Raw genomic sequence first — 25,551 nt, 5'->3', positions numbered from 1 at the left:
CTTAGTCTCCTCCTTGCCTATTTTGATACCTTCAATTTCTTTTTCTTCTCTAATTGCAACTGCTAGTGTTTCTAGTACTATGTTGAATAATAGAGGTGATAATGGGCATCCTTGTTTTACTCCTGATCTTATTGGGAAGGCTTCTAATTTATCCCCATTGCATATGATGTTTGTTGATGGTTTTAGGTATATACTATTTATTATTTTTAGGAAAGGTCCTTCTATTCCTATACTTTGCAGGGTTTTCAATAGGAATGGATGCTGTATTTTGTCAAAGGCTTTTTTCAGCATCTATTGAGATGATCATGTGATTTTTGTTTGTTAGACTATTGATATGGCCAATTATGTGGATAGTTTTCCAAATGTTGAACCAACCTTGCATTCCTGCTATAAATCCCACCTGATCATGGTGGATGATCTTCTTAATTACTTGCTGGAGTCTCTTTGCTAGTATTCTATTTAAGATTTTTGCATCTATGTTCATTAGGGAGATTGGTCTGTAGTTTTCTTTCTCTGTTTTTGATCTCCCTGACTTTGGAATCAGTACTATATTTGTGTCATAAAAGGAATTTGGTAGGACTCCTTCTTTGCTTATCATATCAAATAATTTGTATAGTATTGGGATTAGTTGCTCTTTGAATGTCTGATAGAATTCACTTGTGAATCCATCAGGCCCTGGCGATTTTTTCTTAGGGAGTTCTTTGATGGCTTGTTCAATTTCTTTTTCTGATATGGGATTATTTAGGTATTCTATTTCTTCTGCTGTTAATCTAGGCAGTTTATATTTTTGTAAATATTCGTCCATATCTCCTAAATTGTTATATTTATTGCCATATAATTGGGCAAAATAGTTTTTAATGATTGCCTTAATTTCCTCTTCATTAGAGGTGAGGTTTCCCTTTTCATCTTTGATACTGTCGATTTGGTTTTCTTCTTTCCTTTTTTTATTAGATTGACTAGTACTTTGTCTATTTTATCTGTTTTTTCAAAGTACCAGCTTCTAGTCTTATTTATTAATTCAATAGTTCTTTTACTTTCCATTTTATTTATTTCTCCCTTGATTTTTAGTATTTCTAATTTAGTTTTCATCTGGGGATTCTTAATTTGCTCGCTTTCTAATTTTTTGAGTTGCATGCCCAATTCATTAATCTCTGCCCTCCCTAATTTGTTAATATATGCAATCAAGGATATAAATTTCCCCCTTAGTACTGCCTTGGCCGCATCCCACAGAGTTGGGTAGGATGTCTCATCATTGTCATTTTCTTCAATGAAATTATTTATTGTTTCTATGATTCCTTCTTTGACAAATTGGTTTTGGAGAATCATATTATTTAATTTCCAATTAGTTTTTGATTTTCCTGTCCAGGTGCCCTTACTAATTATTATTTTTATTGCATTATGATCTGAGAAGGTTACGTTTATTATTTCTGCTCTTTTGCATTTGTTTGCAATGATTCTATGCCCTATAACATGGTCAATCTTTGTGAATGTGCCATGTGCAGCTGAAAAGAAGGTGTATTCCTTTTTGTCCCTATTTATTTTCCTCCACATATTAATTAGATCTAATTTTTCTTGGACTTCATTCACCTCTCTTACCTCTTTCTTATTTATTTTTCAGTTTGATTTATCTAGATCTGACAGAGGAATATTTAGATCTCCTACTAGTATGGTTTTACTATCTATTTCCTTCTTGAGCTCTGCCAGTTTCTCCTTTATGAATTTGGGTGCTATGCCACTTGGTGCATACATATTGAGCAGTGTTATTTCCTCATTGTTTATACTGCCTTTAATCAGGATGTAATGACCTTCCCTGTCTTTTTTAATCATATTTATTTTTACTTTGGCTTTGTCAGAAATTATAATAGCCACTCCTGCCTTCTTTTTCTCATTTGACGCCCAGGAGGGGATTTTTTTTATAGAGTTCGAAGTACCAGTCTGACAAAAAAGGAAAATGCTTTATAGATAGTTAGGACTGTGTATCCAAAGCTCATAAGAGAGATGAAGAATAAAGAAATAGGTTAGTGAGCTGTCTTCAAAGAGGTGATGGTTTACATCAAGAAAGCAAATTTAGATTTCCACTAAAGAGAATAAAGATAAAGATGAAAATTAGGGATAAAAACTGGAGGAACAGACATCTTAAAAGATCTAGAAGTTTATTAGGAATTGTAGGGGGGAAAGATCCATCCAGATCAACTGCAAATAACTTAATTATAGTCAACAAGGCAAGGATCTGGGATAAATGCAAGGGACTCATGATGAAAAAGGCTGTCTTTCACCATAGAAGGAACAAATGGAGTTCAAACACAGTTTGAAACATATCATTCTTCATTTTATTATTCCATTAATTTTCTAGTGGAAGCAGTATATATCTTGCTCCATAACATAAAGAACATGGAAATGTGTACTGTATGATAGCATATGTAAAGCCTATTTAATATTACCTGCTTTCTTGGGGAGGAGGGGAAAATGGGAAAGAGGGAGAGAACATACATCACACAATGTCAAAGAATTTTTATTAAAAATTGTATCAAACTGCAATATGGAAAAATATTTTAAGATAAAAGGGAAAAAGAAAAAATCTATCTTTCTACCACTGGAAAGCTTCCAAAATGAAAACAAATAGGCTATTGATATCCTTTGCCATCATTGATTCAGTTAAATCTTATATCTCATCTGGTCTTTTTGAATACATGATTTGAGAACTTTCTAGATATCAGGAGCCTGGTGGAGAAAGTAGCTTTCCTGAAAGTCAACTCTTCAAAAGAATTGTAGAGTACACTTTCAGACAAAAGTCTGTCTTCTTGGTGATTCTCCCAGGATGGTTACAACAAGAAAGCAAAGCACGACAAAGTCTCACAATGACCATGTAAAAAAATGACTCATTTTACATAATGAGTCCATCTCCACTCTATCAAGAGGTGAATAGTATGCTATATTTTCAGTCTTAAGGATTTGTATTTGATTACTGGATTGACCAGAGTTTCCATTCAAAATTAGATTTTTGATATTGTATTTTCCTTGACTAGGTGCACCTGTTAGGTTAGAGGGAGATAAAATACATTGTTGTCAGTTAAAAAATAAAATGGTTTATTTTAATGAAAAGGAAGACCAATACTATTTATTGTATCCTACAAAGCTAAGAACAAGATGATCCAAAAAACCTGGAAAAACTTATATGAAGCAATGAAAAGTGAAGTGAGCAGAACCAGGACAATGGTGTACATAATAACAACAACAACAAAGTATGATGATCAGTTGTGTATGACTTAACTATTATCAGTGATGCAAGGATCCAGGAAAACTCAAGTAACTCATGATAAAATAAGTTGTCCATCACAATAGAAGAAAATGATGGAATTGGGATACAGATTGAAGTATATCATTCTTCACTTTATTTCCTCCATGAATTTTTCTATAATATAACCAACATGTGTCTTCTTTCACAATATGACAAGCATGGAAATATGTTTTGTAGGATAGAAAATATACAACCTAAATCATATTATCTGAATTCTTTAGGAGGGAAGAGGAGTGGGAGAGTGGGAAAGCACAAAGATCACAAAATGTCAGAAATGATAATTAAAAATTATATTGACATATAATCTGGAAAAAATTAAAAATTTAAAGAAGAAAAGAAAAATAGGGAAAGCCAGTGAAGTGGTAGCCCACACAAGAAATTCCATGGTAAAACTGACAGTAAGGTCCATGATTCACTTGGAAGAATTCTTCATTTGGAGTCAATAATGGAGCAATATGTCATTACCCTTCAAAAGCAAAATTCAGGGGCCATCTAGATTGCTCAGGGGATTGAGAGCCAGGCCTTGTGATAGGAGGTCCTGGATTCAAATGTAGCCTCAGATGGGAGGTCCTAGGTTCAAGTCTGGCCTCAGACCCTTCCCAGCTATGTGACCCTGGACAAGTCACTTAACCCCCATTGCTGTGCCCTTAATGCTCCTCTGCCTTGGAACTAATACACAGTATTGATTCTAAGATAGAAGGTAAAGGTATATAAAAAAAAGCAATCCTTGGGCTCTTTGAATAAGACTCGAGGAATGAGATCCTAATTAAAGTGTATAATAGGCACAGAACATAGCAGGCCTTTTAAAAACATGCCTCTAATTAAGTTGTATCAAAATAAAGCTAGGAGATTGTGGACTTTATCAAGGAGAATAGAGTAGATGTTTGATGTAATTGATATTAACAAAAGTCCCATAATAAGATTATAAATAATTGAAAGAAATTCTGAATATAAAAGTCTACTCTATCCAGTTATGAAAGACCTAGAGGAAGAAGACACATCATCCATCTTCAGGACATTAGTCACAAATACCTGATAACTACGAATTAATACATTAGCTAGTTAGGTGTTGGTGCTTTGGGATGAAAATCCTGCTGATTCATAATTTACCAAGTTGATGAGACAGTGGCAGTCAATAGAGGTCACTGAGCAACTCATAATTAGCTGTTTTTTGTGTGAATGCTGAAGAGAGGAGAGAACAGTGTCAAGAGGTAGCCTGAGGGGTTCTATTGTTTTTCTCTTCACTACTTACACTTCACAATAGCTCAGTTCACATTTTACAAGCAGTGATGCCTACAAAATCATCAGCCCATTAAAGAGCAGAAAAAACAAGCTGTACTCTCTCTGCTTCTGACATACAACTACTAATAACTATCATTAAAATTTGGCTGAAGAAAAACATGATGTTGTCATTTAGTACTAACACTGGGCCCCATATTGGCATTTATCTAAGGCTATTCCTACACATAGATGACACTTATAGTTCCCAAAAGACATATAATACATGTAAAAAAGCTAGATAAATTGAGATAGATAGACAGATAGATAGAATACATCTAAACATACAAATGCCCCTACTTTTACTGCCTTACATGGAAGCTATAAGATTTGTATGAAATAACATATAGAAAACACTATGAAATAATAGTCCTTTAATATTTGCAATTTTTTCCTCAAAAAAATCCTATAGGACAGATAGTGCAAGTATTACCTACATCTTAGTGAAAGGGAAACTGAGATTCATCGAGCTTAAGTGATTTGTTCAGGTTCACACCCCTAGTAACTCTCAGGACAAGATTCGGCCTCATAACTACTTCATCTAAGTCCAACACTCTGTCCACTCTCTCATACTGCAACAGTTATTATGACTACTATCAACAGGCATTTATCAAGTGGTATGTCCTGGACAAAAATATGTGGTGTAATTGATACCAAAAAAAACCTAAAAAGACATTGTATCTGCTTTCAAGGAGCTCATAATCTAGTTAGGAAGACACTAAAAGCACACATGAAACAACCAGAAAGCACTTCAAGTAAATGTAGATACCCTAAAAATTCCAAGCAAAGGAAATGCCATTATTTATCTGGTGAGATTTTTATGGGGGAGATAAGTGCTGAGCTGAATCTTAAAAGAAAAATAGGATTAAAAACAGGGGGGAGAAGAGAGCATTCCAGAGAGGGAGAATGTTTTCTAAAGTGATAATAAAAAAAAAAAAAAGAAAGAAAAAGATAACACCCGATGTAGATTTGGGAGCTTTTGACAGATGGTAAACACAATCTTGTACATTTAACAGCAGTCATGCCACATCCCCCTTGATGTGAAGAACTTTCACATATACTGTGATGGAGAAAATATGAATATAGGATCAGGGAAAAAGAACAGGAGTATGACTGTCATACAATTGAAGCAAGTTACATTCAACAATAATTCTTACCTCCACCCTTACTCTAGGTTAATTCTATAGGAACCATCATTAAGCTGGTGATCCTCTCTGCCTGCTTGCATTAACAGGGCAGGATTTTATTTATTGAAATCTATCAATCAATAGATTTAGAATGTTTGGAGAGCAATTCAACTCTAGAGTTTCCTACTTGCAGCATATTGAGATAATGAACTTACTGTTTTGTTTTTTTTTGGTTTTTTTTTGGTTTTTTTTTTAAACCCTTGTACTTCGGTGTATTGTCTCATAGGTGGAAGATTGGTAAGGGTGGGCAATGGGGGTCAAGTGACTTGCCCAGGGTCACACAGCTGGGAAGTGGCTGAGGTCAGATTTGAACCTAGGACCTCCTGTCTCTAGGCCTGACTCTCACTCCACTGAGCTACCCAGCTGCCCCCTCTGTTTGGTTTTTTTTTTGAGCTGTTGGAACTCCTTTGGAACCAGCACATCCAAATCTAGTTCTAGTAATAAGTCTTATCTGCATGCTGCTACGAATTTCTTACTTTTTTGTTCTATACATGGGCATCATGATGGAACTAACCCGAGCCAGTTCAAATTGTATTATAAAAGTTAGTTGGTTCTAATAAGAAATGTACCAAGGATGGGAATTTACCTGAGGATATAGCTCTAAGATGCCCTCTATTTCTCATCTTTAGTCCTGCATTACTCATATCCCAGGGGATATTTCTAATTGGATAATTCAGGCATATTTAAAACATAGCAAATCCAAACTGGAATTTTACCTACCCCACTAATACACACACACAAACCACTCCTCCTTCAAACTTTCCTTTTCCTATGGAGAGCTTTAAAATGCTTCCAGTCTTTCAGGTTTAGAATATTATTCTTGATTCTTCACTCTCTCTCACTCCATCTGTTTAGTCATTTGCCAGTGTCTGCTGTTTTTCTCTCCGTGACATCTCTCAGATCCTCACACAGCTACTACCTTATTTCAGGACATCATTAACTCCAGTCTAAAATAAGGCAACAGATTTTGACTTGGTGCTCCTGCCTCAAATTTTTCCCCATTCCAATCTATCCTCCACAATGCTGTCAAATTAATTTTCTTTAAGTGCAGATCTGAATGATTCTCTTAATCAACTCGAGTTTTCTTGTTGACTCTAAGATTAAATTTTCCATTCATCTTTTAAAGCCCTTTATAACCTGGTGCCCATGTATCTTTCTAGTTCCACTGAATATTACTCCCTCTCCTTCCCTTTGCTATTTAGCCACACTGGTCTTCTCTCTGTTCCTTCTCATGGTATTTTATTCCCTCTTCCCATAACTACAGTGCACTCCCTCCTTCCCTTCATCTTGAAATTCCTTTCTTCATGCTATCTACATCCAGAGAAAGAACTATGGGAGTAGAAACATAGAAGAAAAACATTTGCTTGATCACATGGTTCAATGGTGATATGATTGGGGATGTAGACTCTAAATGATCGCTCTATTGCAAATATAAATAATATGGAATTAGGTCTTGATCAATGATATATATAAAACCCACTAGAATTGCTCATTGGAAATGGGAGGGAGGAAGGAGGAAGGGAGGGAAAGAACATGAATCATATAACCATGGAAAAATATTCCTAATTAATTTGTTAATTAATCAAAATTAAAAATAGATAAAATAAGTTCCTTTTTTCCTGTAAGATACAGGTCAATCACCATCTTCTACATAAAGTTTTTCCTGATCCCTCAACTGCTAGGGCCATTTCTCCCAAATAATGTAGAATTTTATTATTTTGTACTTTTGTATTTATTCCCTCATGCTCTATAAATTTATATCAATCCTTCCTGTCTCCTCCTAACAGAATATGCTCCTGGTGAATAAGAATTGTTTCATACTTTCTGTTTGTAACCCCAGTGCCCAAAACACTTCCTGGCATATTTAGGGACTAAATAAATACTTGTTGTTTGATCTATTGATTCAAAAGCTAGAGAAGTGATGCCCTTGTATAAGGAAAACAAAGGAAAAGTAAACAGTAATCAGAGCAAACAAACGATAATCTGACCAGAATGGGGAGACAACTCTAGGAAAGAATAGAACATTATATTAGATAGCTAAAGAGAAAATGGATGGTAGAGAATCATAATTTTGCATGTATAGAGTCATAGCGTTTTAATTTCATCTTCTAAAATTTGTAAAGGCATTTTAGTTACTCAAGTATGGCATAGTTGAGTTTGGACTTAAGAGTTTGAAATCCAGTTCTGCTATTTCACTATGTGATACTGAGCAAATAATTCAATCCCTTTGAAACTTGGTTTCCTCATCAATAAAATCAGGGAGCTAAATTAGATGATCACTAAGATCTTTCTAGCTTGAATGTTCACAGAAGTGAGATAAAGGAATAGCATTAGGAAAATATGGTTTGGGGAAAACTCCATTAGAGTCCTATTCCAACACTCCCTCATGGTATAGTTAACCTTTAGCTCTCAAAGGTCATTCTAGAATGTCACAAGAAATAAATAGCTGGTCACACCAAGCTGGAAAGACTTAAATAATGGTCTTGGTGCTGGATTGTATGCCTAGAGTCCCAGTGATCCAAGCTAGTTCTTAAGGGCTCTGTGCCAGGTTAGTCTTCAGGGAAATGGACATTTCAATCATAGATGTTCTCAAAGATCATCTGATAAGTCACAGAGTATTTGCATACCAAGGAATTATAAATTCTTGAAGCATGTAAGTAATCTAGTATCAATGTACAGAATGGACTGGAATAGGGAAAAATTCTGAGCAAAAAGATTAGTCATTAGACTATTTTAATCATTTCCTCTTCATAGTGTTTGTTATACTGAAAATTCTTTTCCAGCATGGGTTGGACTAGATGCCCTCTGAGATTACTGCCACTTCTCAAATCCTATCATTCTATGTGCCATAATGGAGACCTTAGCAAAGGGGGTGGCAGAGAAAGGAATAAATCTAAGTGTCATTTTGAAAGAAGAATAAATGGACAGGACTTTTCAAGATCCAAGAGATAAAAAAGAGAGATAATACCAAGGCTTTGAGTCTGGCACCTGTGACAGAATTGGGGACATTGGGGAGCTAGCTAATAGATTACAGCACTTCAGAATAGAATTTTTTGGTTTTCTTTCAATTATTGGGCAATTTGAGGGTTTCTTTATGTACTCCTTTCCTTTGGCAGAGGAATTCCAATGAGTGACTGTATAGTTAGAAATATCTTGAATCTCTAAATACTGCATTACCCAAACTTCCTTTTTGTATTACCTACAATGCTTTTCCCTTTGTCTACATTTGGGTGGTCACGTTTTGTATAAGTTCTGAGGTTCTGCCTTGTTCTCTCTCTTTTGTTTTTATTATTAATAAAATTTATAAATATACTATTTAATATTTTGCATATTAATTTTAATTGCCACAGAACAAACAAGTATAGATGGCATAAAAGACTGCAGTGGGGAGAGACTATGCAGTGGGGAGAGACTATACCAGTCAAGAAGAGGCTAGAGTGATTCAGAAGAGCCATGGAAGAGTACAAGAAAGAAGACAAATAAAAAGCAATATGCAGAGAATTGTCTGATACCCTGAGTGATTTAAAGACAATATCAGGGAACAAAGTGTTACATTATGCAAAATAAAAGAAAAACCCCTTTCATATTCAGACATGTCTGAGTGTGGAAAGTATGAAAGACATTGGTATGTTATAGAATTACAAGGATGGATAAAATACAACTATTTTTCTCAAGAATCTTATATTCAGGTTGAAAAAACATGTCTTCAGATAACCCAAATTCCACTGGAATATTAGAGTGTATCATGGTATGATGAGCACTATGGTTTAGAAAATGGTGGCATGGCATAGTGGATAGAGAGCTATCTTCAGAGTTCTAAAGACACAAGTTCAGGTCTTGCCTCTGCCACACATGTAGACTCCAGCCAACTCATTTAATTTCTCAGTATCCTAAGCAAATGCCTAAAGTTTTACTAGTAGAAAAGATGCCTATCAGCATAGTTAGAGCAAATTCCTTCTGTGAGAGTTGTTTATCCCAAGGAAGTTACGAATATAGAACAAAGCCAAAAATGTCTTTAGTATTTAAAATGGATTCTAGTGAGAATAATAATAATAATAATAGCTAGGATTTTATAGACCTTTAAGGATGGCAACATGCCTTTCAAGTTATCTCATTTGATCCTGTGGGACAAGTGTTATTATTCCCATTTTACATATGAAGAAACTGAGACTTAGAAAGATAAAGTGACTTACCCAGAGTTGCATGACTAATAAGTGTTCACAGAAGGATTCAAACTTGGTCTTTTCTGGCTCAAAATCTAGTATTCTATCTACCATGCCAAGAATAATTTAGGTGAGAGACAATGAGGTCCTAAACTAGAATGGTGATACTGGTAATAAAAAGGCAGAGACAATCAAAAGAAATATCACAGAAGTAGAATACAAGAACAAAATAGTCTCCTAGGCCTGTTTGTCACTAGCTTTGCAGAAAACAAGTGAAAAAAACTTTCAAGACTTGGGTAAAATGAGCTGAAAAAGAATATTACTTTGAGCTGTCAAAGCTAGCCCCAACTATGTGTTTGGAATGATTTTGTAAAGATGTGATCTACAGTCATTAGAAAAGAAAATAACATCGAGTGTGGCTCCAAGACTACCTATGACAATTATACAAATTATCCAAAAGGAACCTAACCTTAGTCATCACGGTGATCTCGCATTACAACAATTAAATAATGTTGTTCAGTAAGTTTCAAGTGCTCAACGTGAATTAAATTAGTTATATAAAGAACGGTGCCATTACCCACAAAAAGAATGCTCATTATGCATTAAAGCATTCCTTTAGCCTACTTTACCTCCATAGGTGAGAAATTATACAGTGGATCTTTGGAAATCACTGCCCAAGCCAGCTCAAACTGAACCCCTTGGTGGCAACCTTAGCTGAATGCAAATGGGCAACATAATCTCAAATATGTCACCACCTTTTTGCCTTCTTATTTGGAGTGGAGGCAAATTGTTAGAGTATTTCAGGAAATGCATGTTCTCTCCGTACTGTGCCATTCCTTCAGGGGAAAACAGGCAATTTTCAGTCTCTGGGCAGTCATTCTAACATCTTCTACCAGAACTAAATTCACATTAAGGGGGAAAATAAATCTATATCCTCTGGCTACATTGCTTGGTCCAAGCTTTACAGAGTTACTCTCAGCCAGGAATGCTGTCTCCAAGCAACAGAGAGATTTTCAATTAATTTTTCATTAATTTCTCAATAAAAACAATCATACTCTATCCTCAATGTATAAGTACAAAATGAAAATGAACTCTGTACAATGAAATTCCTTTTTCGAAAGAGGGGATGTGGATTGTCTAAATTTAAACACACAAAAATTTAATATGCTTGAATTTCAAAAAAATCATTAATGATTTGACAGGGTAATATGGAGCCAAAACATCCTATTATACAAGGATATTTCATAATCATGGAGTAATCATGATGTGTTCCTATTTAATGAAATGACTAGAATGGGAGACATAGCTTATTGTTTATCAAGCACTTTGTGTCAAGCACTGTGCTAATCATTCTCCCTTCCAATGTCCCAAGCATACCAAAGCCATGTGAAACATTGTCTCTGTTACCAGCATCATAATTCAGCTATAAACCTTTAATGGATAGGTAGTATTCATCCCAGACTATTCCAGATCCTCTGTGGTAAAATTTATGGGAAGCTCCTGGAGAAGAGGTATCCAGAGTGGGTAACAATCTGTACCACTGGGAACATCCACATCAGTGAGATCCCAGATCCACTAAAACTTTGCAGTGGATTGTAGTCATTAAATAATATCAATTGTTTGACTTTCTGTGCCTATAATTGTACTGTTAAGGCAACATAAAAAGGTATTTAGATGCTCATGTGGAACATATACTGTAAATCAGTGAGGATAATACAGCAATGTGATGTCATCATGTCTACGCACACTCATTGAATTTAATTCTAACTCAAGATTTATTAACTACATACAGTACACAAAATATTATCTCTAATAATAGGTGAGATAAAAATTTAGTCAATGGTTCTTAAAGTAGAAACCATGAACTCATTTCTTTAAAATTATGATAAATATAGTTCAATGTAATTAATTTCCTTTGTAGTCCAACATATTTTATTTTGTTCATTATTCTGGGAAGAAATCTATAGGCTTAAATACTGACAAAGGAGTCCATTTTTCTCCCTCCCTCCCTCCCTCCCTCCCTCCCTCTCTCTCTCTCTCTCTCTCTCTCTCTCTCTCTCTCTCGCTCTCGCTCTCGCTCTCTCTCTCTCTCACACACACACACACACATACACACACACACACAGAGTTAAGAAAAACAATTAGCTTTTTAGATGAAACAATCTTAGAGATTTTTTTTGATCCAATGTTGAGGGAGAATTGGGCAAAAGAAAAATAATAATAATAATTGTCATCATCATCATTATTATTTATAAAATTATTTAAAGTTTAGAAAATATTTTCCTCACAAAATCCCATGAAGTGGAAAGAATGATTTCCAATTTACAGGAGACTGATTTTGAAAGGATGAGTTATTTGTCTAGAGCAGTGGTTCCCAAACTTTTTTGACCTACCGCCCCCTTTCCAGAAAAAAATATCACTTAGCGCACCCTGGAAATTATGAAACTATTTATTGAACTCAGAATAGAATGTAATACAAAAAAAGTGTGGCCATCACCTCTCCCCTGGATCGCTGCAGCACCCACCAGGGGGCGGTAGTGCCCACCTTGGGAATCACTGGTCTAGAGTCATCCAACTATTAAGAGTTGGCAATAAAACAATTCAGGGCTTCTTATTCTAAGACCAATGTTCTTTGCCTGCTTCTATAGAAGCATTGATATATGATGATCATGGAATATTTATAGATTTATATATACTGCTATTTGTGGCATTTAATACAACTCAATTTTAAAAAGCATTATTAAGCCTCTTCTCTTGGCCAGGTACTGTATTAGATAGACTTTGGAAACATAAAGGCAAAAACCAAATAATCTTTGCTCAAGGGGATTTAAGTTCTGATATCTTGGCATATGATGTCTTTCTTCAACTTTAGTTTCATTTGGTAAATTAAATGATTTACTGATACTACTACCTTAGACTAGAGAATTATTTATGAAAGAGATAAGAATACAAAAGAAAATTCCCCAATTGTCAAGAGCAAAGAAAGAAAAAGCAAAAGTTAGAGCTGACAAATCAAAGGTGAGAAGCCAGAAATTCCAAAGATGAAAAAAGGCACAAAATAAGGATGATAAGTAAAGGCTAAATGCCAGTGCTATAGATAGATGCAAGATGAGACAATTAAAAGTAATTCGCCTGGTTTAGGACAACAAGGAAGCACATTGGATAGAGCACCAACATAGGAATCAGAAAGACCTGAGCTCAAATATGGCCTCAGACATTTACTAGCCAAGTGACCCTGAGCAAGTCACCTAACCCCATTTGCCTGAGTTTCCTCATCTGTAAAATGAGCTGGAGAAGGAAATGGCAAATCACTCTAGAATCTTTGCCAAGAAAATCTCACAAGAAGTCATGAAGAGTCAGACAAGACTACTTGACTAAAGAACTAGTTTAGCCCCATGCCCCAAGGTATAAGTATGCTAAGGCTAAACCAACCAGAGGGCTTTCCTCACTCTCCTCTACCATCTCCCACCAGCCATTGCTTACTGTGGCACAGTAAGAATTAAGCATTTAACCTGACTTCCTGCCCCTTGTTCATTATTCTGTATTAGGCAATTAAAAGTCTACCCTCATCCCAGCGGCCTACATTGCTCCACAGCCTTGTTCTGTGGGTGACAATGCAGTCTTCTATTGGTATCACATTAGTTCTTTGACCAAAAACTATTAGCTTAGAACTTGAAGTTGTTTTGGCTTTCAGTGGCAGCACCCTCCCTGCACATAGCTTGAAACAAAGTTCATGGGCTGCCTCTGGAATTATGGGGCAATGGGAGTGGCATGTGCTATCATCCATTGAAATCAATTCTCCTCATGTCTTTGTAATGATAAAGCTTCATTAACTTTTATCCTTGTGCTATATTGTCACTCTTCATTCAGATTCTCCCCTATCTTTGGCCTTGTACCCTGGAAGGAAGCAAAGACAAAATATAGGCAGGAATATCTAGAATAAGCTAAGTGGATGGAGTTTGCTCAAGCTGTTAACAAGCAAAGTGAACATGAATGCTCATCAGTAAGATTGAGAACTCTTTCAATGTTCTTTGAACTTTATGTTCCCAGGCATAAAAGCTCTGGTTTTAGGGCCCCAAAGACAGAAAAGGTATCCCAGAGACCAACCCCATTGTCTGGGATGGGGTAGTAGTGTTCAGTTTTCTAGAAAGGTATGGTAGTTGAACAAAGACTAATCACAAAATAGTATAAGAGCTCTTAAAAGACTTATTAATGTTATTTTAATTGTTGATCAGTCATTTCAGTTGTATCCAACTTTTTGTAACCCCACTTGGGGTTTTCTTGACAAAGACACTGGAGTGGTTTGCCATTGTCCTTTCCAGTTCATTTTACAGTTGAGAAAACTGAGACAAACAAGATAAAGTAGCTTACCCCTGGGTCACACAGCTGGTAAGAGTCTGAGGCCATATTTGAACTCATGAAGATGAGTCTTTCTAATTCCAAACCCAGAAGTCGATCCATCAGACCATCTAGGTGCCCTATTAATATTATTGAGGTGTAACTGAATTGTTTTGAAGCAGGACCCTTTAAACCTGAAATCTATTTTTTGAGTTTCTGCAACAATCCAAATAGCAGACTGTCCCACAAATGTCTGTAACAGATTTTGGATGATAATTCCAAAGACAATGATGGTGATTCATATGGGTCTAGTATTAATTTGTTCTAGAGTAGGCCTTACTCAAGCCAATTCCCTAGTATTTTAATGTTTGATATTGCAATGTGATGAGGCTCATGGGTCATTCAATGGTTAACAAAAGAGAAGGATACAATGAGGATAGGCACTGTGAGTACCTTGAGTTGGTTCATTTGAGAAAAGCTCCATTTTCTGATTTGCTTGCCCACTATGACTCACCAGCCAACCATGCCTTGATCTATTCATGATAGTTTTGTTGTAAGGCAACCAAGAAGTGATGTTAACAGTCTGAGACATTGGTCCTCCACGTCAATCAAATCTCCAGGATGATTTTAATACCTTTCAAGGAAAAATTGAAAGCCAATTTGCATGGAGGCAAAGGGTTAGGATATTGTTCCCACTACAGCATGAAACATTAAAAGGATCATAAGCCATAAGCCAGGCCTGATATCCAAACCAAACACACTGATTTTACCTTTCCATAGGGAATATTGACTAAGCAGCCATTCCCTGATTCACAATTAACTTGTGATGCCCTTTAAGAAATTTTCCTTGGAGACTGAAACATTCCTTCTATATTATAATCCCCAGAGAGGAAGAAAGGTACAGTGTATAGAGTTGGAGTCAGGAAGATCTGAGTTTAAATCCTACTTTTTTATATCTAGAAACTACACATTGTAGATTAGTCATTTAAAATCTCTAATTCTCAAGAAACTTGGTTATCTACTCTTCTACATACTACACATATTACCTTGAACAAACCACTTAACATTTCCTGACACCTCAATGGTTTTATCTGTAAAAGAAGATTGAACTTGAAATCCTTTGAGGACCACTCCAGCTAGGTAGCACACTGGATAGAATGTTCATCTTCTTTAGTTTAAATCTGGTTTCAGACACCCATTAGCAGTGTGACTCTGGATAAGTCACTTAATCTTGTTTGTCTCAGTTTCCTCATCTATGAAATGAGAGGAAATGGCAAACTACTCTAGTATCTTTGTCAAGAAAACCCCAAATGGGGTCATAAAGATTTAAATATCACTGAAAACAACTGAACAACAACCAGCTCTAAATCTATGCAACAATAAAAGGTACAAAGGATATTTATTAGCATTGGTAGAGTGAAGTCCCATATTAAAGAAATCACAAATCATTCATCCAATAGACATTAATTGTTGAATTGGTAAATTACTTATATTTCTTCATATCATATATTTTAACCTGGGAACCGTGTAAGGCTCTAGGGATGTAACAATAAAAATAAAACCATCATATATTGACAGATAAGGAACTTCAAAATGTATTCAAATTAAATAGGAAGAGTGAGAAAATGAAGAGAGTAGGTGATAGCACTTGTGATATAAACTAGTCTGTAGGAAGTAACCGTTGAGTTGAGCTTTGAAGGAAGGAAGGGATCCTAAGAGGTGGAGATGAGGACAAATGCATTCTACACGTGAATCTTTCCAATAACACAGAGATGAAAGCTGGGATGCCTCGTACACAGCACAGCAAGTAATGGCAAGAGAATTTATGAAGGGGAATGATGTATAATAGGCCTGAATAGATATTTAGGATATAGATGTAAAGGTCTTTAAATACCAAGAAGAGGAATTTGAATTTCATTCTATACAAAATGGGGAGTCACTGGCACTTCTTGAGCAGGCGAATGCTGTGTGCTTTAGGAATAGCTATCTGGCAGCTGTGTAAAGGGTGAATTAGAAAGGTGAGAGATATGAGACAATAAAACCAATGAGGAGCCTATTGACAGGTTTCTATATGTTGACAGTGGCTTGCATTACTTTCTTGACTTATTGCCATGACTCCTACATTTTACAACCAAGTATTAATGTTTATGTTGCATAATGGAGACCCTCAGGAGGACTCTGTCCCAAGCCCAAGCCCATTTAGCACCAATTTCCCCACTGGATTTTGTTTTGTTTCAGACAGCAAAATAGAGATAAAAGAGCACCATTTGTGTTCCACTGGTCCAGAAAACAAAATTATTCAAAACCACGTTCCAGGACCTTTGATCCTCCCAGACCTGCTCTTACATATCATATACTTTAATGAACAATTGCTCATGTATGCTTACTCCTCCTCAGCACTCTTATTTTTGTGAAATCCAAGGTTCATTTTGAGTGAACATAGAAGAACAGAGATAATGAACAACACAGTAGACATCCTATTGTCATGCATTTCCTCCTTTAGCTCCTCAGGGAATAGCACTCCACTGAATCAGAGACTACTCAACAACTTGTTCAAAGAAATTTACTGATTTAAAGTTTCTGACACAGCGTGATGTGACTGATTGTACCAATGAACTTTTTTTTCCCTCAAGTCAAGAAAAACTGCACAACAATAATTACCTAATTAAGATTTGCATAATTATGATTACTAAATTCTGAGAGAACTGTTGTAGTAACAGTTTAACAACTTCTCCAAGGCCAATTAAGTTATGTTTCCTTTCTACTCTAATTTATTTTAATCCGAAGGAGCAATAAACAGGATATGTCTAGTTGATGATTTAATTAACTACAGTATATTAAGAACCTAGGAGATGCTATGATGCTGAAAAGATGAGTACCCTTCAAAGCCATGGTCTTCACTTCTAGTCGCCTAAGAATATTGGAATTTCCCCACTAGCTTTGTAACTAAGACTGGCCCAAAGTTCTGTTGGTTTGAATCAAGTATGTTTATTTAATGACTGAGAAATAAAAAGAAATATGGGAGGGAAATATGAGATGACATGGTAAAAGATAAATCAACTCTATGTCCTAAAAGTCACAAGGAAGAAAATGGAAACCCAAAATCAGAACTCTATTTGCTTCCATAAAGTACAGAAGCAACCAAGGATATAGAATTGAGCCAAAGAGAATGACAAAGATAGATCTAATTCCAGGGTTTTAATGTCTTTGGTTTAAAAAAAGTGTCTCTAAGTGAACAACAAGAAAAGATATAAAAGTTTTGAGCCTATCTCACAGTTCAGTATCAAATGTACCCAGGGCAATGGAAAAAAGACAGAATATAGAGAAATCAGAAATCAAACTAGCATATTGGTTCCAAAGATCAAATTTTAAAGTCTTTCAGGTTCATTACCTTGATCCCAAACTGTTTTGGTTGTCATTTCAGTCATGTCCAACTCTTCATGGCCCCATTTGGAGTTTTCTTGGCAGAGATACTGGAGTCATTTGCCATTTCTTTCTCCAGCTCCTCTTATAGATAAGGAACTAAAGCAAATAGGGTTAAGTGACTTGACCAAGGTCACACAACTAGTAAGTGTATGAGGCCAGATTTGAAATAAAATATTCTTAACCCCAGTCCCAGCACACTATCCATTGTACCACCTACTTACCCTACCCTCAATTTATTAAAATTATTATACTCCTTATTCTCACCTATAACATCAAATAAGATATTCCTGCTTCCAAAGGGACCCTCCTGGAAAATAATAAAAGGAGGAGACAAAAAATATACAGTGTAGAGTCCCAGGATGAGGTCAAAAAAGATCCAGGACTGACTCCGAAATTTGCCAGTCATGTGATTGGACAAGTCCTGTTACTTCTCTGAGACTCAGTTTCTTTAGCTGTAAAATAATGGGGTAGGCTGTCGATGACCTTTCAGATCCCTTCTAGGTCTGTCTTCTTTCAGACTAAAAGGCCTGTCAAAATGTTGATATGCCAGATTCATTCTTTCTATTAAAGTTAAGTAGCTGGTTCTATCTTTCCCATATATATTCACATCTATTCTTCTCTGGGTGTTCAGTAGTTCTTCTTTCCAGAGATCTTTTAGCATAATTTCTTTTTAAAGCTTTTGACCTCAGGGTAGTGATCCACTTTTTTTTAAAGGACATCACCTAAAATTTCCTATTAACTTCCTCTGAATTGTATTTACTTTCTTTAAAGCCACCAACATTTAACATTTTGTTAGGATGATGGGTTCACACATTTTTACAAAGCTGTCATCCATGACATTTTAAAGAGATTTATCCTGTCCCTCTCAATATATGAAAAGGCTCTGGTATTTAATTTAAATATTGTGAAATGGTGCTTGCTTTCAAATTACTTTTTAAATTAAAAAATGTTATGATTGTTTAGCCTTCAAGAGCTTTCTGAGCATCTATTTTTTCTTCCCTATCAATAATGATAATAATAATAATAAACAACTTCTTTTGAGAAGATATTTTAACACATGACAGCTCCATCTAGTCCAACTCCCAATCTTATCAATGAAGAAATGGAGGACAGAAGAGGTTAGAAGACTTGCTCAAAGTCACACATTTTCAAGTAGCTCAGCCAGAATTCTAAATTATATTCTCTGACTACCATTGACTATATAGAATTTTTTCTAAAAACTATCATATTGTAATAGAAAGAATTTGGGGTTGAGAAAACTATACCTGAATACTGCCTGTGGAACTAACTGTGGGATGAGAGAGCAGTCACTTATAGTCTCTGAAACTTAGTTTCTTCATAAAGTAAGAGAGAAAGATCCTATATGGTAGATAGAGGACCAAGGTAGAGAAAGATGAGATCAGATCATCCTCCTAATACACACTGGTATTGTCCCTGAATCTCTCCATGCTCTCAAGCAACACTCTAAGTCTAAAAATGGGGATAAGAAGTATACTAACATTTATACTGCCTGTCTGGCTAGATTGTTTCCTGATAACCATAGCGGATAGAGCACTAGAACTGGGTCAGGAAGACCTAAATTTAAATCTCATTTCAGACATTTACTAGTTGTGTGATCCTGGGCAAATAACCTCACCCCTGCTTGCCTCAGTTTCCTCAAATAGGGAAATAAACAAAATAGGGGGGGAAATCAACCACCTCTCAGGGTTATTTTGCAGATCAAAGGAGATGATATTTGTAAAGAAATTTGCAAACCTAAAAGTGCTTTATAAAATATTAGCAGCTCTTACTATTTTGATGTATATGAAGCACTGCAAATTTCAAGTGGGAATGTAGATATAAGCTATTATTAGCTTAATTTATCTCATTGTCTCAAGACATGTATCACTACTGGTTTACAAAATGCTTTGCACACATATCTTTTGATCCTACATAATGGGAAAACATCACCTCCATTTTGCATCTTAGGAGACTGAGACTCAAAGAGGGGAAGTGATTCATTGATGGGCATACAGTTAATAGGAAACTTAAATCTAGGTTTTTCTGATTTCTCTCCTTAAATCTAAATGAGTATTCTTTCATCATCTGAAAGAAATTAGAGGATTGGACTAGATTTTTAATTTCCCTCCCAACTCAAATGACTATGTATTTACTGATAGAATATATATCAACTTTAGGCTACATTTATTTTTTACCCTATCCCTTTCATTCCTGGTAATGTTACTTTGGATTATACTGGAAAATGGCAAGTCAAGCATAAGAGAAGGGAAGAACAGTCATGAGCATCTCCTGCTCATGTGTAAGCCACTGGCTCTCAAAATGTGGTCCACAGATCCCCTAGAAGTTCCAGATCCCCTTTATGAGGATTTTAAATGTCAAAACTATTTTCATAATAATATGAACTTATTTCCTTCATTCAAATAGTCTTTTCCAACTATGTATCTCTATGAAGCAGGTTTTTCTGAAAATTTTCATCCAAATTAGTATCATTTTAACAAACTGAATGCAAAAGCAGATATGAAAATCCAATTATTTTCTATTGAGGTAGATGTTAAAGATTTATAGAAATATGCAAAAACTGTACCACTCTTCTAATTTTTTCTTTTAGAAAATAGTTATTTTTCATGAACAGGGGCAGCTGGGTAGCTCAGTGGATTGAGAGCCAGGCCTAGAGATGGGAGGTCGTAGGTTTGAATCCAGCCTCAGACACTTCCCAGCTGTGTGACCCTGGGCAAGTCACTTGACCCCCATTGCCCACCCTTATAACTCTTCTACCTAGGAGCCAATATACAGAAGTTAAGGGTTAAAAAAAAGTGACACTGAATATTTTTCATGAACATAAGTTATTTATGTTAACTTTTTATGATTTTAAAACTATTGTTTTGAATAACGATTTTAGTATTATATTTGATTAAACGAATTGATAAATAATTTTAAATTATGTCTTAATTTCAAATTCAGTAAATATTGATAGCTACAACCAACAACCAAAAAAAAAATGACTGATTGGGGTCCTCTGTAATTTCTAAGAGTATCAAGGGGCCCTGAGACCAAAACATTTAAGTATGTCTGGTCTAGGTTATCCTATTTACCTCCATATTTCTAATATTCTGCATCCTGTCAAATGACAGAAATGATCACCAGAGCCTGTTGTTATCTGCAGATCTCTACTATATTCTGTTCTTCTGATCCTTCATTATTAGTTACATTAACCCCAAGATATCTGAGTCTTCTATGATCCTAAATAATTCCTTGGTTGCCATATTTATAGAATATAAATGTTTAAACTGGCTAATTAATCTTCTGTAAAGTCAGAGCACTGTCATTCAGAGCACTCATTAGCTGAGAATAGAGCACTTTTGGAAATGGCCAGATTTGGAAAGATTCCTTCAAATCCCTATGATCAAAAACCATAACAAAAGAGCCTTTTGTAACATATCACTTAAAATACTTGACTGACACCTGCTGGTGGATTTGGCATGAGGGGGCTGCAAAGCTCACCTCGCTAGATAAAATGACTCTTGCCTCTTTCTATATTATTTGAACTTTCAAAAGTTGCCTTCGTGAAGAAAGAAACTGAATATTTCTGAAGAGTTTTGTTCCTAAGGAAACCATTCCTTTTTTTAACCAGTGAGGCCACATTTCTTTCTTGCCTCAGATCTGTGATTCAGAGAAATCATATAATAGTGTAGCTACATAGGGAAAATGTGTGATTAGAAAAGCCAAAAGAAGTAAACTTTAAAACAATTTTTGTTCCAGAAGCTGGAGTTTCCAAATGAATTACTCTTTCTGATGAATTTTGATGCTGAAACACCCATTCTTATCCCTATCATTTTGAATTTCTAGTTGGAAGCTTACCGTTTACACACACACACACACACACACACACACACACACACACACACACACACTCTAAGTTAAAAAGAAAAAAAAAAGAAGAAACATCAATGCATGAACATTCAATATGTGAACTAAAACTGGGCATTTTCCATATGAAGTACATTTTTCTGATAACTTGGGACATTATGTGTTTAGCCCAACTTTCATATGAAATGTTTTAAGTGTTGTTGATTTTTTAAGAAAGTCATAAATATATACAAATCTGAATCAAAATACAAAATACAAACCGCACACCATTTTAAATGATGGTATGTTGTTTCAATGTCACTAAGTACAGGGATCAAAATGGGTCAATTTTCCCCTTTTATATTGCTATTCCAGTTACTCTCTAGATTGCAAAGTCCCAATTAGGGGCAGTTAAAAGTTTTAAATAATGTTTGCAGAGCCTTATAAGATGGAAAGAGGATAAACACTTATAGTTAGATTATTATTGTTGTTCAGTTTTTTTCAGATAAATCCGATTCTTCATGACATCCATCTAGGTTCTCTTGGTAAAGATATTGGAGTGGTTTGCCATTTCCTCCTCCATTTCATTTTACAAATGAGGAAAATGAGGCAAACAGGTTTAAGGAACTTGTACAGGATGACCCAGCTAGGAAGCATCTGAAGACAGATTTGAACTCCGATCTTCCTGACTCTAGTTCTGGCACTCTAACCATTGTGCTCCCCAGATGTCTTTATGGTTTGGGATAGAAATATTTTTCATTCAACTGGAAGAAAAGGAGAGAAAGAGGAAAGGGGAGGATGAGGATTAAGAGGGAGGTTTTAGATTAAGAGATGGATTTATCCTAAGAAAAACAAACTCTAACAAAGGACATACACAAAAAAATTATTTCTAGCAGCTCTTTTTGAGGAAGTAGATAATTCTGAGGGGGCAGTCATCATTTAAGGAATGGCTAAACAAATTATGGAACATAAATATGAGTTACTTTTTTGCCATAAAATACAGTAAAGGGGATGGTTTCAGAGTAACCTGGGAAGACTTGTATAAATTGACACATAGTAAAGTGAGCAGAATCAAGAGAACAGTTTCTGTAAGGATAATGATATTGTAAAAACAAACAACTTTAGGGGGCAGCCAGGTTGGATAGAGAGCTAGGCCTAGAGATGGAAGAGTTCAAATCTGGCCTCAGACACTTCTTAGCTGTGTGACCCCGAGCAAGTCACTTAAACCCCATTGCCTAGCCCTTACCATTCTCCCATCTTAAAATCAATACGTAGTATTGATTCTAAGACAGAAAATAAGGGTTTTAATTTTTTTATTTTAAAAAATTAGCAACTTTAAGAGATTTAAGAACTCTGATCAGCATAATGACCAATGATGAGAAAAATAAACCTCCTTTTAGAGAGGTAAAGGGTCAGAGAGCTGAATGAGGCTTATTTATTTGGACACGATCAATAGAGAAATTTGTTTTGTCTGACTATACAAGTTTATAACAAGGATTTTATTTTTCTTTCATTCTCAATTGAGGAGAGAAGGATGACATGAAGGAGAAAAGGACATTTGCCAATAAAAAATAATTTTAAAAGTATCAGCATGCATTGTGGATGGGTGGAAATTCATTCTGGGATACTCAAATAAATCTTTGGGCTCCTTTCTTCTTTTTATTGGCTAAAAGTGAGATTTGATCCAAGAAGAGTTTTCTAAGATGAAAATGGGCCTTAGAGCTTATCCCTTACCTCTTTTATCCTTGAAACACAGAATGGATGAATTCTAAGTGTACAAGTCCTCTGCCCAGGACCACTCAGAGCAATGACCCTAGGTAATTACCCTTTTTGTTCTCCTTTCATTCTGCTCCATGGGCTAGTTATTTGCTTTTATATGAGTTATTTGCTTTTCATGTTTTTCTTTCTTTTAAAGAACTTTCTGAGTATTTAATCAGAAATTCTCATTAAAACCGTGAAGCATCAGAAGGAAACAATCAAGTCTTTACTCAAGTTCAAACTCAAATTTATTGCAAGAAAAGCAATAGAACCTTAAAACCACCTGACAAACACTAGTCTCTGTTGTGACAGTGGATGGCTCTGCCAACACAATGCTTATAGCACTGCTTTACATGCCAACACGATAAAAAGATTCTAAGGGTTCTCTATCTCTGGGAAAATTCGCTGTATCCAGTCATTTTCAATGTTTTAATAAAGTCTCATTTTCTATAGAAATCTGATTTATGTCACATATAGAGGAGTATACAGACAATAGAATTAGGATATTCCCCTGCTTTTCTAGGCAAGTATCAAGACGTATATGTCCAGAATCATTGAAATAAGAGAAATATAAGACTTTGAAAATGAGTTCTCAGGAAATTCTGAAAACTAGTTCTAATTGACATTAAAAAAATTCTTACCTTCTGTCTTAGTATCAATTCTATAAAAGAAAGCCACAAAGGTGAGGCAATTGGAGTTAAGTGACTTGCCCAAGTATAATAATTAAAATTATGAGACTGATAGTAGCTTAATAACTTTATTAATTCAAAGTAATAGGAGTAGTAAAGAGAAGAAAAGGTAGGAAAGAAGTAGAGAGATACTTAGCTTTCTAATCTATTGGCCATCATGATGGGCTAACTTAGAAAAGGTTTCTTTCTGCTCTCCACGACCCAGCCAGAAAGCCCCAAAGACCATCTGGTCTACATTTATAAGCTCTTTTCTCCACCTACTTACTCTCACACATCACATCTCAGGAACCAACTATAGTTTCTTAATTTGCCTGGTCTGCCCAGTGGGCCAGTGCCTATGGAATCAGTTTCCTGTCTTGTTAGGTCCTTGGTTCTTTAACTTCTTTTCTCTGAGAGCTTAGCTATACCTGAATTTATTTAGTGGTTTTTAACCTCCAGTTCACTAAGAGATGGTGTTAAGAAAAAAACAACAACATAATAGAGAGAGAAATTTGCTTCCAAAACAGGGCCACACAGCTAGGAAATATTCTGACTAAATAGAAGCAGAATCAGGAGAAGGAGAAAGGATGTATTGGCAAGAATGTCTGCCTATGAGTCTTCCCAGATCATTTCAATGAATCAATGAGTCATTTATTAAGTACTTAACTGGGAGAGTGAAAAAAAGTAAACAGTTCCTGTTTTCAGAGTTCAAATTCTAAAGGAGGAAAGGACAACATGTAAAAAACTATGAACATTTCTTTATCTGAAAATTGCCTATTCATGTCCTTTACCCATTTATCAATTTGAGAATGGCTTGATTTTTATAAAATTGATTTAGCTCCTAGTATATTTGAGTAATTAGACCTCTGTCAGGATTTTTTGTTATGAAGATTTTTTCCCAGTTTGTTGTTTCCCTTCTGATTTTGGTTGCATTGTTTTCTTGTACAAACACTTTTTAATTTAATATAATCGAAATTATTTATTTTACATTTTGTAATTTTTCTAACTCTTGCTTGGTTTTAAAATCTTTCCTTTCTCAGAGATCTGACAAGTATACACTTCTGTGTTCACTTAATTTATTTATAGTTTCCTTCTTTATATTCAAATCATTCACCCATTCTGAATTTATCTTGGTATAGCTTGTGATATGTTGATCTAAACCTAATCTCTCCCATATTGTCCCCAGAAATCAAAACTATCAATAAGCACATGAGAAAGTGTTCGAAAACTCTAATAATTAGAGAAATGCAAATCAAAACAACTCTGAGGTATCACCTCATACCTAGCAGATTGGCTAAAATGATAGCAGGGGAGTGTAATGAATGTTGGAAGGGAATGTGGCAAAATTGGGACATTAATGCATTGCTGGTAGAGTTGTGAACTGATCCAACCATTCTGGACGGCAATTTGGAACTATGCTCAATGGGCTATAAAAGACTGCCTGCCCTTTGATCCAGCCATAGCATTGCTAGGTTTGTACCCAAAAGAGATCATAGATAAAAAAAGACTTGTACAAAAATATTTATAGCTGTGCTTTATGTGGTAGCAAAAAACTGGAAAATGAGGGTATGTCCTTCAATTGGGGAATG

This window comes from Gracilinanus agilis, chromosome 3, assembly GCF_016433145.1.
Source record: "Gracilinanus agilis isolate LMUSP501 chromosome 3, AgileGrace, whole genome shotgun sequence".
NCBI lineage: Eukaryota > Metazoa > Chordata > Mammalia > Didelphimorphia > Didelphidae > Gracilinanus > Gracilinanus agilis.
Note: the sequence above shows the minus strand (reverse complement) of the source record.